The 20,656-nt window shown below is 30.9% G+C and overlaps 1 protein-coding gene across 2 annotated transcripts in view; it reads right to left on the bottom strand.

Moving 5' to 3' along the window:
* The window catches only part of Tfap-2 (Transcription factor AP-2), a 70,057-nt gene that overhangs the window by 14,842 nt on the left and 34,559 nt on the right, over positions 1 to 20,656 (bottom strand). The window lies entirely within an intron of this gene.

Raw genomic sequence — 20,656 nt, 5'->3', positions numbered from 1 at the left:
CTATACTCTGTGCGCACTTTTAAAATTATTATTAATTATTTGTTATATAATAATTGTAACTAGGTTATGACTGTACTTGAATGGATACCACCCACACTCGGAACATTCTACCGTTAACTCATAAAACTAAAACATTATATAAACCAGTACGAATGATGAATTAATTAGATTAAATGATAAGATCGTTACAATTTTGTCACATGTTTCATGTTTGGCAAATCGGTAATATCCGGTATAATTTTGGCATATTGGGAATATATATTACAATGCCAATCCAATATCATTGTCAATTTATTAGCAATGTTATAGTGTGTTTACGTAACAGTTTTTCTTTTTAATTTATATAACCAAATTAGTATTAGTCAGTTAGTAGTTAGTAGAATTAGCTATAGATAAAACTTGTCACAGCTGTTTTGTTTAGACGTAAATTGTTTATCGATTGATATGTTTTAAGATTTTTTTTAACGTATTTGAGATATTTTATTCGACTCAAGTATTATAAGACGTAGTGCTAAAACTATCTTCCAGCAGGCAAAATATAATTAAATCTCAGAATTACGTAATATTTTTAGTTTCTCGCGGTAGTAGAGCACTACGAGGCTGCTTCGAGTTCGAGACGTGCAGTAAGAAATAAACTTACGCACTAGACTTAAGAATATTTAATAATCAAAGTAATATTCTATCCTACAAAGGATTATTAAATTAAACTGTAGGTTGTAACCTTTTTGCACTTTACAACATAAACCAATCTTATTAAAAATATACTTTATTTAAGGAAGCTCTTAGAAGTACTTATTAATTTTAATTTTGGAAGGTAATTTGCAGCATGCATCGGTTCAGAATATAGATTCTACTGAGAAGAAGAAACTCAGAAGACATTTTTGGATCAATCGAGAAATGTACCGAGAGTTATCCATACACAATTTAATTCATGCATCACTAGTTGTCGCCTCCGCCTTTGCTCGCGTTTAAGGGGTTGGTTAATCAGGTGTTAGCCAAGCTTGCTTTATACGAAACAGACAGATTTACTTTCGCATTTATAATAATAGTATACAAGTACGAGAGTCATACTATATCAAAGCTATTGTAACATCGTTAATAATCATGTATATTCATTACATTACATTTTTTTACATTAGCAGCCTGTAAATTTCCCACTGCTGGGCTAAGGCCTCCTCTCCCTTTGAGGAGAAGGTTTGAAGCATATTCCACCACGCTGATCCAATGCGAATTGGTGGAATACACATGTGGCAGAATTTCGTTGACATTAGACACATGCAGGTTTCCTCACGAGGTTTTCCTTCACCGCCGAGCACGAGATGAATTATAAACACAAATTAAGCACATGAAAATTCAGTGGTGCCTGATGCACGCGTTCTAACCACTGGGCCATCTCGGCTCTTGTATATTCAAAAGACTTAATTAAGATCTAAGTATAATTACATTACTTTGTCTCAACGTGTTCAAAAATATCACTTCAATGTACCATAAGTGTGAATTAAAATTAAATCAACAGTAATAAGACCGGCTGACATCAACGAGCTAATCGCTGCATGATTAATGTTATTATCAAATCAACATTTCTTTGTATTAAAGCTTAAACATTATTCTATTGTATAACTTAAATTAAACGTGAATCACTGCGGTATCAAAGACCACGTGTAGCCTTTGATAGGGTTAATTATAGGTCCAATTAATAAAGAGCTTATGTAATGCTTAATGAGATACAAATGATATGTGAACTATGATGATGGTGGAGTCTTTCAAGGGAGATGAGCTAACTACGCAGGGTTTTTTTATGGCATTGGTTGGGGACGAGCACATGGGCCACCTGATGCTTAGTGGTCACCACCGCCCATAGACAAAGGCGCTGTAAGAAATATTAACCATTCCTTACACCACCTTTGCGCCACCAACCTTGGGAACTAAGATGTTATGTCCCTTGTGCCTGTGATTACACTGGCTCAGTCATCCTTCTAACTGGAACACAACGATACAGAGAAATGTTATTTGGTGGCAGAATAACTGATGAGTGGGTGGTACCTACGCAGACGGGCTTGCACAAAGCCATACCACCAAGTGATATTATAGTGCACATGTGTGTGCGCAAACAGAGGTCAACTCTCTCTTCCTTCACTCTCATAATCTGATGGGAACGGAAAGAGTTCAGGCGCATGACCAATACCAACATTGTTCTCCGAGGCACCGTATTTTTGTGTCGTTTATGTAGTAGTGCTGTTAGCTAGGCGAGGACTAGACTCAGCCTTGAAATTGAACCCTTTCGAGAGTGACTTCGTCCTGAGGGTGTCTCCTATGAGATCGCACCTCGGCTCAGAACGTAGTCGGTGGGGGGAGGCACCGTAGTGCATACTTCAATCTTCCAAACTCGGGGCTGGTACTGAGAATTTTTCCATAGACAAATCAAATGACTTTTATCGGCTCGACCTGGGGTTTGAACCCAGGACTTCGGCAAATGCTGCCTTATATAGCCACTACATTAACGAGGAAGTGAAGCATATAAAATATATGTGTGTTATTTTGTTAAATATAATCAATGAACAGTTTGATTGGACTCTGCGAAGGTACTTATATAATTAATATTATATATATGTATTATATTCATTAAAAAGGCCGCGTCTTCTAATATAAGTTTTATATATTTAGGGATTGTTATTAAACATTTGTTTAATTTATAATTTAATCATATAAAATAATGATATATTACTATTGGTTTGAATTAAATGAAAGTTTTGACATATCAATGTTTGAGTCGTAAATAAGAATCACAGATTATAATGAAATCACAGTGTGATTACAAGCGCACGCGATGTTCGAATTATATACATATAATATAACAGTAATGAGCGTCGGTATGCACTCGAAATGATTTTTAAATTAATCATTCTAGATAATAAATAATGTATTTTATAAATCTGTCCGTCTGCCATTCTGATATTGGTATTTGTGAAATTATTCTGTAGCAATAAACTCGAATTTTTTTGTAATACTATTAATTTGTACTAGCAGACCCGGTTACGTTTTGCCGTTGCTACGTTGAATGATTATGTAGCTTAAAACCTTCTCTAAAACAATTTGATAACAACACACAAGATGTGTTAGTTTAATGAAAATTCCAAAAAAAAAACAGCGACCATTTTTTAAATATAGATGGGCATTTTTTTATAGTTTGCGCAACGTTAAAAAATTGTATTTTTTTTTAAACATATATATTATGCAATAATATGAAAAGTATTAAAATCAGTGATGTCTAAATTATCATAAAAACAAAGAAATCTGGCAAAACAGTATGTAGTATATCAGATATTACGAATTAAATGTATCCGACCCTGATATTTTCTTCCTCTGAGTTACATACTATTTTACCTTGATTTTAGGGTGAAATAAAAATATAATAGTCAAAACGTAATCCTTTATGTAACAAAATAAAGTATTAATCATAAATATTCTCCTACTTTTTATACATCCTCTGATTTACAAAACTACAAAAACAGTAAGTCTGTTTTTTTACAATTTTTGGCGTTATATGAGATCCAAATAATATTATAAACAAATCATAAAACTAATAATATCACAAAACAACAAATGTAGAAGATACTATGTGCTTTGTCCATAATTATTTAGGTATATTTAACAAACAATTGTGTCTTCTTTGGTTGACTGTCACTCAACGGAATGTGGTGGAAATTGTAAAGAGGCTTACAAGTATGAGTCTAAAAAAGACTAAATAAATAATATAATAAACACTGGGTGGTTAGGCTTTGTGCAAGCTCGTCTGGGTATGTACCACCCACTCATCATATATTCTACCGTCAAACAGCAGTACACTCAGTATTGTTGTGTTTGAAGGGTGTCTAAGCAAGTTTAACTACAGGCACAATGGACATAACATCTTAGTTCCTAAGGTTGGAGGCGCTTTGGCGATGTAAGGAATGGTTAATATTGTTTTTCTTCACCTCTTCATATCTTTTTGGATCTTGTTTTAATTTTTCCCGGTATTTTTTCATTCTCTCAGCTGCAGTAAGTGCCATTTCAATATCTACAACAATAATTTGTAAGTACGTGTCTTAATAAACATTAATTAAGGCTTTATTTTTTATAATTTATTAAAAAAAAAAAATTATTAAATAGGTACCGCTTCCAATTTTAAAAAATTATAAAAATCTTAATAAAAAAACCTTTTCAAGAAAAAAAAATTACAAATACATAAAAAAACATTACCCTTCTTCAGGGCAGTCAGGTTAAAATATAATTTTGAGGATAACAGTATTTTAGCAATGTAAACGCGGACTTAGTTTCGACTGAGTTACGAAAACTGTTGCCGTCAAAATCCCGTCAAAAAAAAAATGATTGTGCTGAGAAATGATTTTCTATACTCTATTGTTATCATTTATTGTGAATGAGTTAATGTTGCCATATGTAATTAAATAAAACGTAACAGTATTAAAAAAAACATTTACTTTGACATAATTATGTTAACTAGATTTTTTATTCGAACGCATATATAATGAAGTAGCAATTTAAAACAAGATTTATAAGTTCAGTAATCAAATCTCCATTTTATACTTGATCTGAGATTAAAAATTGAATTTAGATCAATTGCCAAATATCGAGTTACGCATTCTTAAATAGTTGTAAACACGCGACAGTCTTAAGACAAATATTAAACTTTTATACGTGACAGAAGTGAAACCTTTTTGCGTCAGTGTTGCTCGTAAATATCAAAAGCAGAATCTACATCAATTTACTAAAATTATATTTATAATACAATTAGAACGTTTTTAGGAAGTTCAGTAGAACTACACTGTAGAAATAAAATATTACAGATATTAAAACTTTAGAACACATGTTTTAATATAGCATTTTAAGAATGAGTACTCACTCTTAAAATGTCACTCACCAGTCAGACTATAAAAAATAGTATAGCACAGTAAATCGTATTTTGACGAACCAATGTTTTATATAAAATGTGTTAATTTAAGTGAGATATTTTAAATAGAAATTGATTCATACTCAAATATTACCAAGTTTAATAATATTGTTCATATTGTTGTGCAAATATTTATCATTGATTTTTATACACATTTTTTTTATATACAAGACAGTTTGTCTCGTGTCTGTGCTAATCAATAACGATTGCACTCGATCAAGTTTTGTTTAACTAATATGATGACCGGATGTGGTGAAAATTAAAACAGGCAGGTACATTACGCAGTGAGATAATTACCTATAGAAAAGATAACTGTCAAATAAATATTATTATTTATCAGTAGTAGTAAGATAATATTTATTTTTATAGTATTTAATAGTCAAATGGTAACTTATTTGTTAATGGTTCGGATACTCCGCCAATTGTTCTAATGAAATATATGGCTGAATATGATTGGGCATTGTGCTAGTTTTTTTATCACATATTCAAATTATTTGTTCCTTATTGTAATATTCGAATTTTTGAATGTACATTCTGAACTCTCGGTACGATTTAACAGTACTTGCCTATTTGAATATTAAAAATAAACTTTATCTTTGATTATTGTAACTAAATTTACTTGGTGGTAGGGCTTTGTGCAAGCCCGTCTGGGTAGGTACCACCCACTCATCAGATATTCTACCGCCAAATAACAGTACACTGTATTGTTGTGTTCCGGTTAGAAGGGTGAGTGAGCCAGTGTAATCACAGGCACAAGGGACATAACATCTTAGTTCCCAAGGTTGGTGGCGCATAGGTAATGTAAGGAATGGTTAATATTTCTTACAGCGCCTTTGTCTATGGGCGGTGGTGTCCGCTTACCATCAGGTGGCCCATATGCTCGTCCGCCAAGCAAAGCCATAAAAAAAAATTACTTCTTAAAGTGTATTTTAATATAGTGAATTTGTGATATAAGATTTTTTTTATAATCATTATATATACGAAAATAAGTCGCTGAAATTTTAAAATATATAGTTTTTCAATGAATAAATGTTATTTTTTACAAACTTTTGAGATCTAGTTGATTTTATAAAAAAAAATGATAAAAATAAAAAATAAAAATTATGCAATGACTGATAGAAAAAAATATAAAAAACAACAAATTCCGAAGCTATTAAATGTGATGAACTTAAAATTAATTAACGTAATTTGGTTGAATGTCGCCATATTTCATTGCTATAGTTAAAAGCTATTAACGCCATTTCAATGTCGTAATTGGTCTAATTTTTATAAGATTTATGCATTATAGTCTCTAATTACTTGACATTTTCTCATTGACACAGATTAAATAATTAATCGTGCAAAATAGTTCGAATTGCAAAAGGTTAAAACATGTCGATAATTTTATTACGTGATTTCGGTATTTTTATTTTGAAATTAATGAACCGTTGAATATTTTATTAATTAGTAAGTTGCCCTTTGTAAAGAAACAAGCAAATAATAAATTGACAAGAGGATCTGAGAGATATCTATTTTTATAATTGAGAAGTCTATTTGTGATGCCAGAAGATGCGATGCATTACGGAGGAGGTTTTAGTATATACTTAATATTATTATTTAGATAACTGATCTTGGCAGTTTCACTCTCTTTCATTTAAGTCAAAGACTAATACTAGTAGTAAAGTTTTAATATACCTTTATATTAGAACGACATTAAGATTTATGTTTGACAATGTTTTGCAAGCATTATATAGTTCAAAAAAGAAATATCTATAATAAATTAAATTTAAATAATGAAAATAAATAAAATCGTAAGAGAAAATTATTATACTTCAAGTCACCAAACACTAATTCCATCTTTTTTAATCTGCATTCCATATTTCGTAAATATATATTATTACAATATAAGTCATACAAAAGTGAAAAATATACGAGAAAGATGGTATTTTATGATAATAATAATAGTAGTAAATTTAATGTGTGTACCAGTTATACTTCATATATACACACACACATATTCATGAAAAAAGGCACAATACGTACACAATAATTTCCTACATTATCTCTTTAATTAAAAAAAAAAATACTTCAAAAAAAGAACTATTACTAAGTCCCTTTTATCGAAACATATTTTTTTTATAAATGCTACCTTAACGAACCATTGCTTTGATTTCCATATTTTTAAAAATAGAACATTTTCTACAGCGTAGGTAATATTTATGTGGGTGTAAACATAGGTTGCTAGTGCAGTAACAGGCTATAAATTATCGATATCGATACGTCATTTAATATACTGTTATATGTCTAAATCAATCAATCAATAGAGGAATGTGTAATGGCCGATGTGTCTATATTACAATGCAGTTAAATTGACCAATATGTAAGTCTCATTAATACACGGAATAGGCAGAGTCTATTCGTTAGCTCGTCAATATAAAATGGTTTTCCGCAATATAATAATGATGTCTGGGTTTAGTTTGTAGTATCTTATTACTTATTATAGAATTGAGAAGTATGATATAAAATTTTATCGATTATATATTGAGAGTAGTTTGAAGATTCGAGTTTGGGCTTCGTGACTACTTTTCTTTGTATAGTTTCTACCGCTAATAATATTGCAGAGGATAATTTATTGCTAGTTTTTTTTCATGTTTTTAAAATTACTAACTTTTTTAATTATTTTAAATAAATTTTACAATAGAAGATTTAGCTTGATTTTAAGTTTATAACTTAAATTTTATTAGTACGTGTCGATAAACCGTGCAATTGAATTTCAAAGCAGTTTTAACACAGCCGATAGATCTGTTATTTTGTATTCATTTTACCTTCTGATTCAAAGAAAGTCAATGGTTTGAAAAGTTTAGTTTTATATTAGTATCATTAGCTTAATATATAAATGTGTTAACATTAATGCATGTAATGAAAATAACATGAAATAAATTAAACCCTAAAATAAATCGGAACGAAACGAACCAATAATAGAAACATTGAAATTCTAAAACTAATTTATACAAACTAGTGCTAAAAAAGTTCAGACGAATGTAAAATGTCCAGTCATTCTTAGATAGGTTTGTAAAAAAAGTCAGTCAGCTAGTCATTTTGACGTAGTAGGTTTATTAGATGGTATAAATGCTTTTATTACGTTTCAGAAAATAAATTAATAATTAAAATACGCTCATATGATACCGTTAAAGATAAATGAGTCACTATGTAAAATGTACGTTTGAGTTTTAACTTTAGAAGCAGCGAATGAAACTTAAACCGACTCGACCACGAATTGTGCTTTAAAATTCTAAGATTTTGTTTTGCAAATCAATTTCATTAATTATTTTGAATGTAATCCATGATGGTAAAGAAAGAAAATAAGTCTAAATCCTTCTTCTTCTTTTGCCCAACATCAAAATCTTTTTGCTGTAGGGATATTTGTAGTATTTTATGATTCTCACCATAGGGTATTCTATGTACTTAATATATTTAATTAAATGTTTAGAATGTATCCCTTTGTTCGTACGTAAGACCACTATCCTATTATCTAGTTATATTTATCTTCACATATAAATCTTCTGTACGTGTGTATGTAACTGAACTCCTAACAGTTTGACCGATTTCGTTTATTTTTGTGTGTATTTGAATGAATCCCTGGATGGGTTAGATTGGACCAGGTAGGTGTCTCTACAGTCGGGAACTGTAATTAAATACATTTCTTGAGTTTTTATATTACCTACAAAAATTTTAATAAAGTATTTGAAGATAATTTTACTAATATAAAGAATGTGAAAGTTTCGATGAACATTTTTACTTAATGACGCCAGAACGGCTGAAAGGATCTGAATAAAATTAAATACAGAGATAGATTATCGTCTGGAATAGCAAATACGTCACTTTTCATCAATAACAGCTGCACTCCTTCATCATACACCTTCACCTCGTATCAGCCGGGCGAAGACGCGGACGGAAAGTAGTAAGTAATATATGCTTGTGTATGACTACGCGCATGACCGCGAGTTCCCAGATATATAAATATATAAAACTTACATGTGTAGCTTAACGAGTCAATTCATCAACATCGAATTTGCTTTTTCCATATACTCGATGATTCCATTGAAGTTTTTTGTCGCAAATATCACCAGTTTTAATGTGCGTTCTGAATGATATAATATATTTGATTTGACAAGTTGAAGACTACTAAATCATTTTATATAATAATTGGCCATGTGTTACGGGGCGGTTATTTTTTAAAATTAATTATACTTTATTATTACTAAGATGTAGGTATTATTTACAAAAAAAGGGAAACACATTATTTCTTCCCCTTTTTTTAAATGTAAGGGTAAAATGTAATATATTAAGATTAGCCTTATATATTTATATTAAAAAAAAACAATTATGTATTACCTGCACCTCAATCACGCTGGATAAATCCACGTACGCCACCGCCAGTTTTTTATATCTTCCCAACAAAAAGAAGGTATAATTTTTTTTTCGTTAACAACACAATTTTTTATTGCACCATCTAATTACATTAAACTCACTACGAAATTGTCCCCGTTTTCTTGTAAAGTTCAAAACGTTAATCGAAACGCTGAGAAAGCGAACTACAAAAAATAAAACAATATGTAAATTTTTATCCGAATATTCGATAATTACTGGCCCCTTACAAGGCGGACGATTCCGGCAACGATCAGTAAGTGATTACTTCTTAAATTACAACCTTACGTTCGAAACTCGCTTCGACCCATTGGACTACCGGATCCAATGTTATAAGTGATCGACAACAATTTATATCTCGTATTAAATAATCGATTGAAATTATAACGATTTTGACACACGTGTGCACTAAATTCGAAAATCGAACCGTAAGCGAATTTCATTTAAATAAATATCGATAATTTCATATCGCCACGTTAACATCCCTAATGTTTATTAGAATTTTATTATGCAAATAACGTTATAAAATCGATTTTGCATGGCGATTATATCCGATACTCTAGAAATAAAAAATAATTAATATAGAAATCGTTTAGGCGTTGTTTTATTATGCCTTCTGTAACGGTATATTTTTAATTACAGAGCTCGTACGTTTTTTTCTAATCGAACTTTTAGTATGATTACTTTGCTGTAAAGTTTACAAATAAAAATAAGATTGTGATTATTGAGGCACATGCCTAATTGCGTTTATCGTTTTATATTTAATGAATCATTTATTCGTTTATTATGACATAAGATTAAAAAAAAAATCAACTGGAAAACATATTCAGCCACATTATTTATATAATAAGAATAATTTGATTAATATTAATAAAAATAAGTGAGCTTTAATTAACGTTATACATGTAATTCACAAAGCACTATCGAGTTGTTTACGATAATTTTTCACGAATGACCTTGCACTAGCGATCGTGCGCGTCGCGTGCCAAACGGTGACTGCCGAGGGCGGTCCTCCCTCGGGGTATTTACTATCGATACTCGATTCATGTTTGACCCCTTTTACTCAACTCCGCTGCTAAGGAGGGTAATCTATTTAATCTCTATGCGATTTAGGAAAAAAGGTTAAATAAGTTTTATTTATTTATGATACAAAACTGTATACATATCATTACATGACATGGTTGTCCTAATTCGATATTACAGCACGTTTATTAAGAATATTTAAAATAAGTTTCTACGTTATATGTATATGCTATAGTCAAAGTGGCTAAAGTCGTGAGGATAAAATATATATTTAATATTTATAAAGTAGGATTTTAAATTTATATTTATGACACAATAAAAATAAAATAATTGATGTCGTCGATCGTCTTTTATAACAGTGCAGATGAATTAGAATTGTGTGATTTGAAATTTGATTTAATTAAAATACGTCACAATCGCAACAAAAAAAAACTTTGTCAGCGAGAAAAGCCCACGCACACTGTTTTTTTATAATATTATATGCTGCATTCAGGATATCTCAACAGAATTCTCCGTGCTCTATATCCAGGTATATTTGAATTGTTATGTGACATATACATCAGAGAGATATATCTGAATGATAACTATGGCACAGGATTTAGTTTGAAGCCATGTTGACATCTATAACGTCGTGCTACATGAAACTGGCAGGTTCGATCCTAAATCACACTTTATTCGAGGAAAATGAGAATGTTTATAATTCATTTGAAATAGATAATATACTTAAGAATTTAACTTCATTTTAAATTAAGAACAATAATATTATTTCTAATTTTAATAATCTTATTAATAGCGTAAGCCGATTTTTGTCGCAGCGATAATGGGACGATAGCGGCACGTAGAAGATCGGTTATGATCTTATTTTGCAGAAAACTAAAAAGGATTCTTGGTTGCAATTTACTAGATTGTTACGATTTAACAAAGAATTAATTTTAGAGAGAGGAAAATAGGTACGAAAGTTCTAAAAATCTTTTGAATAAACGCGAAGTTTCGCGGGCGACCCACTAGTATAAATGATCGTTCCATTAAGTGAATTTATGAATGTGAGTTACAATCGAGAAACAGTGTTAAGGGTTAGACCACGTTAAACCCCACCCCGAGGCGATAAATAATTAGTAGGACCTACGATCGTACTACGATTGGTGACCATTCGACTGAACAACTGACTGTACACATTGCACGGCGAAATGCCCTTTATTTTTAAATTATTAAGAGCTATTAAAGCGTGTACTAAGTCTTATTCAGAGTGCTCTGTAATATTATATACATGCAGTTAACTAAGCAGAAAATTGAATATACATGAAATTTAAAGAAGAATAAATGTAATTAAACGAAATACTTTGTTTATTTAATAAGAGAATATTTTATATGTGACCATTGTAACATTTTTAAAATAATTAAATAATAAATTAACATAAAAAGTGTCAATAAAATATGTGCATATTAATAAAAAAAAAAACAGTCACAATGACAGAAGACAGCAAGTATTGAAAGAGGTTTTATATGTCTTTGTTAATGAGATAAATATAATCGAATACGTTTTCGTCCTCAGACACAAGATACCTATCATCTTAGTTGGAGGAGCGTTGATGGTGTAAGGAATGGTTGTTTATACTTCTTATAAGAGTGTGCGAAGGATCTATATCCGAGTAATATAGTTTTGGATATGATTTTAGAAATTCTATACAAAAGTTAGGTTGATAAATTTACAATCTTGCTATAATCAATATAATGTTATTCGATAGTTTTCTGGAGTGCAGCGATGAAATACCGACAGGAAATACATGCTCGAATGATTTTCAGCCACATTTGTGTCTATTATCCCGCAACGGGGCTGCGTAGTTGAATGAGTTCCAAACATTGCCAAAATAAAAGGAGACCATGTTCAGTAGTAGAATATTTAAGGATCATATAAATTTATTTCACATTTTATACACAAGATTACCATATCTATATTCATTAAAAAAAGTGATGTTAGGTTCGCTGATGACAAGTTTTTTTTTTTATTAAATCTATGTAGAATGGCAATGAAAACGTGATTCTGCCACGTGACGTATTATGTTGTGTAGATATTTTATGAAAAATATAATATTTTGCAACCAATTTATAAAATTTTGGATTGTGAACGAATGAAACGAACGCGTCGCCAAATTCATTCACATTTGTTCAATATCCGCTATTTAGTCGCCCCAACGTAAATGTGCATTTGCCCCGGGCTATTGGGACATTGTATATAATACATATATAATATATACGGAGAAGGGCTGGAATCGATTTATCTTAACGTCCTTATAACGAATTCTTTACTTTCATTAGTATGTGTATAGAAAGATATAGGGTACATATAATGCGTCTTAATCAGATTGCTTATATACTATATAGTGTACCTACTCTTAAACTTGATCAATATAAGGGATTTTCAGGTTTTTCTAACTAAATGCAAAAGGTTTTGTGACAATTTTAGGAACTAGGGAATACTCGTGTCTTGCTGCACGATACGTTGTGTGTGTCGTGTATTTTATAATGCTTTTTTATTTCATTTCATTTTATAATATAAATCTATTGGAAAAACTTCAATCAAAGCAATTCGGTAAATTGTCTAATTAAATATGAATGTATGATGTATTCATTCTATTGTTAAAAAAAGTACTCTTGAAATTACTGGCCAATGAATAAATACAATATAACAAATAAATGAACGGGAAAAAAATAATTATGCCAGAAGTTTCTTTTTGAATTTCGAATAAAGAACGCGCGCCAATTGGTACTATCGCCCGAGGCAAGATGGCGGGGTGCCTATATGGCTAGCGTTTCGTTCGGAAATATGAATTCTATTTGTCTAATCACGTTCAGAAATTGTAACGAATGTGTAACTTTTATACTTTATATGTATTCATATTGTAACAGTTAGTCTGGATAGTATAACAAAATAATAACTCTATGAACATTCATTATAAAAATAAGGAAAAATTATTATGGAACAATGTAGTCGAACATTTTATAATCTACTAGCTGTTGCCCGCGGCTTTGCTCTCGTGGAATTTAAATATATTTACAGATAAACTTAAAATATAACGTTAACTTTTAATTTTTTACACTTTTTTGTAAACCACATTGCTGTTTGTGTTGTAGAATATCCAGAAACACTTAAAATACGTATCTACTCATTTTTAATCAGTATACCAAAAATAAAGTTTCACAATTCTAACTTAAAAAACGACGGACTTCCATACAAACTTTCAATCCCTATTTCAACCCCTTAGGGGTAGAATTTCCGAAATTCCTTCCTTAGTGGGTTTCTACTAAAAAAAAAGATCCTACTTACCAAATTTCATGGCCCTAGCTTTAATAGTTTAGGCTCGGCGATGATGAATCAGTCAGTCAGGACATGGTATTTTATAAGTATAGAAGATTATTTATGGATATGTGACGCGTATAAAGTAATAACTATAATGATAAACAACTCCTAAATGACAGAACACAATTACTTAAAGCTGAGATCAACCAATTTTATGTTACACGGTTACTTATACAAACTTAAAAACTTGAAGGAGAATTCTAATACTATAAAAAATCGATTTCGTTTTTTTTTCCGGAATCACGTAACTAATAGTGATCTTAATATTCATCTTTCATAATATGATTGTTTACAAATTCAGGACAGTTAATATAGACTTATAATAATGTCCTTATTTTTGAAACGAAGCTTGGTGGTAGGACAGTGTTATTTAGTATTGTTGTACTGTGTATATCGTAGCTCCCAAGGTTGGTGGAGTATTCGTGTGATGGAAGAAATGGTTAACATTTTTGACAGTGCTAATGTGCGCCAATATGTGGTGGACTCACCATCAGGTGGTCCATTTTCCCGTCCGTACTCATTACACAATATATTACGCTAATGTGGTCTGAGAGGAAATTCATAAGGAAAAAAGAAATACGGAAGAATTTCTTTCCACATACCTGTAAATACTATAACAATACGCGAAAACTCTACGTAAGATTTGTATATCTCCAAAATTTATATAAAACATTTGTGACCTCCGTGGTCGAGTAGTGTGTACACCGGTTTTCATGGGTACGCCACTCCGAGGTCCCGGGTTCGATTCCCGGCCGAGTCGATGTAGAAAAAGTTCATTAGTTTTCTATGTTGTCTTGGGCCTGGGTGTTTGTGGTACCGTCGTTACTTCTGATTTTCCATAACACAAGTGCTATTGCTACTTACATTGGGATCAGAGTAATGTATGTGATGTTGTTCAATATTTATATTTATTTATTTATTTGTAGTCGTGACCGCTCTCTGACCGATCTGTCACTAATTGTCATATCGATATTATTTCATTTAAGCACTGAATAAAATAAAAAAGTAATTTACTCTGAAGTGGTAATACTGAGTTTATCATAAAACTTACATTTTTAAAATGAATTTTAGAGACATAATAAAATGTTTGTGATATTTGACTCCAAACCTACTCCTGAAGCCTAAGCCCATTTGTGGGAATTAAGGACTGTTAAAGACTGTTATTTCGTATTCATTTAACGAAAAAATACATGATTACAGATATATTGACGTATGTCACTTAACTCAAAGTTGTTCGTTAAATAAAAAGCCCGGGTAAACTAACTTTCCGATGAAAGTCAGGGCGATTACCTAGTACCGCATGTATAGATTGAAGATTGATAATAATTAAATGCTATAAGAAGAAAGTTAACAGCGCTATATCAACCAGTTCCGCGTAATAAGGCAAAATGCAATTGCTGTCAAATTCCACGGAGATTAATTTGCAATACTTTCATAATTTTTTTTTTACAGATTATTATGAACTAAATCAATATCCGAATGAATGATATTTCGTATATAATTTTTTTTATAAGGATTCCTCAATATTATAAATGTGAAAGTTTGTTTGTGTGTATGACATGCATTGATCGGTGTGGAATTTAGCACAGACAGGTGGGCGATTCTACTAATTTATAACGTTTAGGATATGTTCCCGATTCTATGCCGCACCAACTTTGACTAGTCTTCACAAATTCTTTGCTTCACCTGTATCGTAATGGGTGGCTAATTCTACTAATTTATAACTGTTAATACGATCAAAATCAAAATATAAATATACTTTATTCGAGTAGACTTTTAAAAGCACTTTTGAATCGTCACTTAACAAAACATATTAAGTGAAGCTACCACCGGTTCGGAATGCAGATTCTACCGAGAAACGACAAGAAACTCAGTAGTTACTATTCATCAACATTTAAAAATACAAAGTTATGTTAGTTAAATATAAATATATATATTACATCCTGCCTGGAAGTCAACAATTATTAGCTCCACGCTTTTCTGTCATCTATATAACCTTGTATTGAATAATATGCCCGCTTTACCAAATTATTTTTTACAAATGATTTGAATTTATGAATCAGTAAAGTTAAAAACATCTCCGGAATTTCATTATAGAAACGGATACCTTGCTCCAAGAAGGATTTATTGAATTCACGCAATCGGCCACTTGGCGTTATAAGCTTATCTTTACGTCTCGTGCACATACAATGATTATCACTAATTCTATCAAAATTATACTGTGAATGATAATACGATACGTTCCGAATTCAGTTCCGAAGCAACCTCAACTGAACCGCAACTGGATCGAGGTGTTAGCGGAATAGACGACTAAACGGCAACGATTACGTTTCGATTAATTATCGATAAAGTGACAATTAGTTAGTAGAATTGCCCTGGTTGTGATGTCAAAACGAATACAGATTATTAATCTCCATCAAATATTGCTACTGATTGAAGTAAATAAAGCCGTGTAAATAAAACTTATAATTACTAAAGATGTCTTTTCTAATATATATTTATATATTCCGTATAGTTACTCTTCTACGGTGTAGTTCATTTGTGTTTATAATTTATTTCGTGCTCGTATAAGAAAAACCATCTTGACGAAAATTGTGCCTCATGTCTTTCGAACGTTGGGATCAGCTCTAAATCTTTTCCTCTCGAAGAAACTCTTAGCCCAAAAGTGGGATATTTGAAAGCATTCTTTAATGTTAAATAAAGTTTTATTTGTTTTATGAAAATAGTGCTGTAATCATAGTAATCGTGATTTCAATGTTATCAGTAGTCAATACGGTAGGCAAATGGAGCTAGGTCCTAGGGTCAGTAGGATAATCGTGCACGCATGCGCAGCTTAGACATATTGCGCGCGCAATTTGTATTAAGAACTTTATTATTGAAATTAAAATGTGTATAATATTTTTTTTTTTTAGTTTTTATATTTGAAATAGGTAAGGGTTTATATTGGAGTTGATTAATAACTGAGCTCTTTAATTCAATACGATTTTTGTAGTTGGTGCTTGTTTGTACAATATTAAATTTGTAATTGTACTTTAAAGTTTCTTCTTTACAATAGTTAATATTAAATTTTACGCATATTAAATACCAAGCGTATTTAATTTTACTTTTATAAAAATTATATTTACATGTTAAATTTTAAAATAATAATTCAGTGTTCTTAATAATATTTTCCATCAATTTACATAGGTATGCTAATTGGTCGTAACGAAAACCTTAATCACTATACAAAATCGCATACCTGGCAACATTTGCAATGACGCATGGTAATGTTGCCAGGTATGCGTATGTTTCCCGGACTTCCGATTTCGCGGCGAAAATGAATCATATGATTGGTGATTTGCAAATGACAAATAAATAAATAAAATCTTTATTTAATAAAGTTAATATGTCAGCTTTATTAGCGATTGTTTGTTTGATCGAACGCACTTATGGAATTACCTCTGGAATATATATTTCTGGAATTACCAGTGAGATTTGAAAAAATATTTTTGCAGTTGATAGCCCAATTTTTAAGGAAGGTATAGTAAGGCTAACGGGGCGGAGTAGGAAGGTTTAACGCAGGTAAAACTAGGTTGAGCAGTTTGCTAAATCAAATTAGTGTATAGAACTCGTGGATCTTATATTATATTATCTTATATCTTATATAAACACCCTTTTCATGTTTATTTGTGTTTATAATTCTCAGCAATTAATTTGTAAGGAAACTTGCACGTGGCTGTTGAAGCTCTCACGTGTATCTGTCCAGGAATAAATTTCAATCATATCTTTGATTTGTAGAGAAGGCGTCTGCCCAACCTTTGCTCAGACGTATAACAATTACAGGCTGTTTTACTGAAGAAATCATGAAAATACATGATGATGAGTTATAAGTTAACTAAAAACATAGGTAAATATTATCGTTAACTCTACTTAAAAATGTTTTAAGGTCGTAATTAGATAAACAACGCTATTTTCTTCTTTCGAATGTCAAATAAATGATCATAAAAAGAACTAAATAAGTGTTTAACTAAACAACCGCTAATTATTGATAGATAAAGACATAAGTCAATACGGTTTTTGTTAAACGTGCTATCAGAGCTTTAAATATGTGTACATTTCTGACAGCAGGAAACAGGTAAGAGCTCAAAGATCAAGACCATTTGATCCGCTACTTTAATCTCAATCACACGTTATAATAAATGTATAAACTCTTTATAATTGTATTGTAGTGTTGCACGTGTAAAAAACTTTTTAATTTTTTATCACATATGAAAAGAGGATAGATTTTCAATCAAAGAAGGAATTAAGATAAACAAACCTAAGATTTACGTGGGTATTGCATGCGATTTGCTAATAGCTCGGCTATGTTGTGCACTACTAATAGTTTTTGATTGTGTTCTTGATGTGTGATTATTTAAAATACAACATTATTCTCTTAACGACTTATATCCACTTTAATTTTACCTAAAAATTTCGGTAACAAAGACGTCAAAGCGCCAATTTTTCGAAAATCTCTAATGATTTTATTCAAAGTCCACCAATGTTATTGCGTCACATTAACAACATTAATTATGTTGTTTATTTGGCTTTTGTGGTTGGAGTAGACTATATATAAATATGTAAATTCATATTTTGTATCTGTAACGATTTGGCTCAGATTATGTATTTACATTCTTTTATAAATAATTATTATTATCCCAGATAAACAAAATGTAAATAAACAACGTATTATATTATTTAAGATATATATATTTTATTTTATAATATTATGGAAACTTTTTAGTCTGTGGCTGTTTATTTTCGAATGGGACATGTTCTATAATGGGTTTTTACGATATTGTTTGCAACAAAACTGCTTAATTATAAAGAAAAAATAAAAAAGGAATGTACAAAAGATGCCGGTACTGGTCCGTTATCTTCGTGGAAGTATGTGATTGATTCTGTAAGGTTTATCTTCCATTGCGATCTATCGCTTTGGATATTATATTTATTTAATTCATAACGAGAGCAATACGGATCTTTATTTAAAGACAATTTGAGATGAGGTTATGTGAATTTGATAATCGTCTCGGCAAACGTAGTGTAGGACGTCCTCAGACACGGTGCAGTGACGACTTGCGCAAGACGGCTGGCAGGACCTGGATGCGAGTTGCCGAAGAAAGACCACAGTGGCGTTCATTTGGAGAGGCCTATGTCCAACAGTGGACGAATGTGGGCTGATGATGAAATACTGTCATCAAAAACATGTTCTTTACTTAATGTATTATATACCCGGTTGTTTTTTAGTAAGTAGGTATCTACTTATAAATTGCAATAAGACTTTTAGTATTATGTATAAGAAAAGGAAATATATGGTCGACAACAACATTGCGTGTAATTCTAATTGTAGAAAAAAATAAAGCGATATAGCTTTTCATATCCAGTGGAATATAAACCTATAAGGCTATTGTGGTCAGATGTGCTATTACGGAGAGGTTTACCGCATATAATGGTTATTGAAAATGAATCTTACAACCTTAGTAGGTTGGGTTTAAATTCGTTTGATTGTTGTTTTTGATTACTGCCGTTTGTTTCTGAATAAAGGTTGACCACGAACTAATATTGTACAAATATAAATAATATTATTTGATTACGTATTCGTCTAGATAGAGCGTAGCGCTTCAATTGCAACCAAAGAGACATTTAAAGCTGAGCGTATCCAAGTATATGTAACTTCTTTTTTAATTTAGTATGAATTCTACCCATAAAGTCGGGACGGACATCTTGATATAAATTATGTAATTATCTTTAGTACTAGCATACTTGCCAAAACTCTACGCAATCATGTATAGCTATGTAAGTATAACTTTTATTCGTGTATACTTAAGGCCTATAACTATGTAAATACTTCTTATATAAATATACCGTTTCATTTTTCAACTAGTTTATATTAAAGAGATTCTTTGGACGTGTTGTATAAAATTTTAAGCTGGAATATGGATGCAACGTTTTCATGTGTCGCGTTTACATGAAACGTTTCTGACGCATTGTTTAGCAACGAGTTATACGCGCTCTCTTTTATATACGTGCTATAATTATCTCTGACGTCACCAATAGCAATATTTAAAAAAAACTGTTTAGTCAGGTAGGAGAAAAAGAAAAAAATACTAAGATCGCGCTAGAAATAATGTAATGTAGGAATATTATTTTAATTTATTCCCCGTTAAGTTTGTGGTAATTTTAATAAAACCATTTATTTCTTACGCATTGAAGGCTCTATTGACCTTAATTAAAAATTCCTGTTTAGTTATTGTGTAATCTGACATCTCAGAACAGTGAGCGCTTTGGAAGTGGTATCGTGTTACAAATGAGATCTTATTATGATAATTATTGTCGTAATATTGTATTTTGATTAAATGACTTCAATATAATATCAACACTATAAAGAACCTTATTTTTTTTTTATTTTACACATTATACAGAAAGGACAAGGTGTCCTTATAAGTACCCTGTTTGTCACCTTTAAGTTTAGATTACATATGTTAATTTATTAAGTGTTAAGTATTCAAAATACAATGTAATCCTTACTAATATTATAAAGACGAAAGATTGTATTTGTCTTTTACACTTTCACGAAAAAAAAAACTAGTGAATGGTTTTTAATGAAACTTTACAGCTCTATAGCTTACACATAGGAATAACGCATAGACTATAATTTATAAAGATATTGTGTGGATAACACCTGACAAGTGACAACCTTCTAAAACGAAATCCGCGGGCGAAAATAATATTTAACTTTTTTATAACAAATCATATCTATATGTAAACAAGCAAAGATAGTTCAGTACCTTTATCTCCTCGGGGTGTTAATCGATCATCAATTTTCATTACGAAAGTTTGTAATTGGCATTATTTTTTCATGACGTAACATATATCTCTATATATAAGTAAGGAAATATCTT

The sequence above is a fragment of the Vanessa tameamea genome, chromosome 25 (genome assembly GCF_037043105.1).
Source record: "Vanessa tameamea isolate UH-Manoa-2023 chromosome 25, ilVanTame1 primary haplotype, whole genome shotgun sequence".
Lineage (NCBI taxonomy): Eukaryota > Metazoa > Arthropoda > Insecta > Lepidoptera > Nymphalidae > Vanessa > Vanessa tameamea.
The sequence above is the reverse complement of the archived record's forward strand: the minus strand, read 5'-3'. Positions and strand labels throughout refer to the sequence as shown.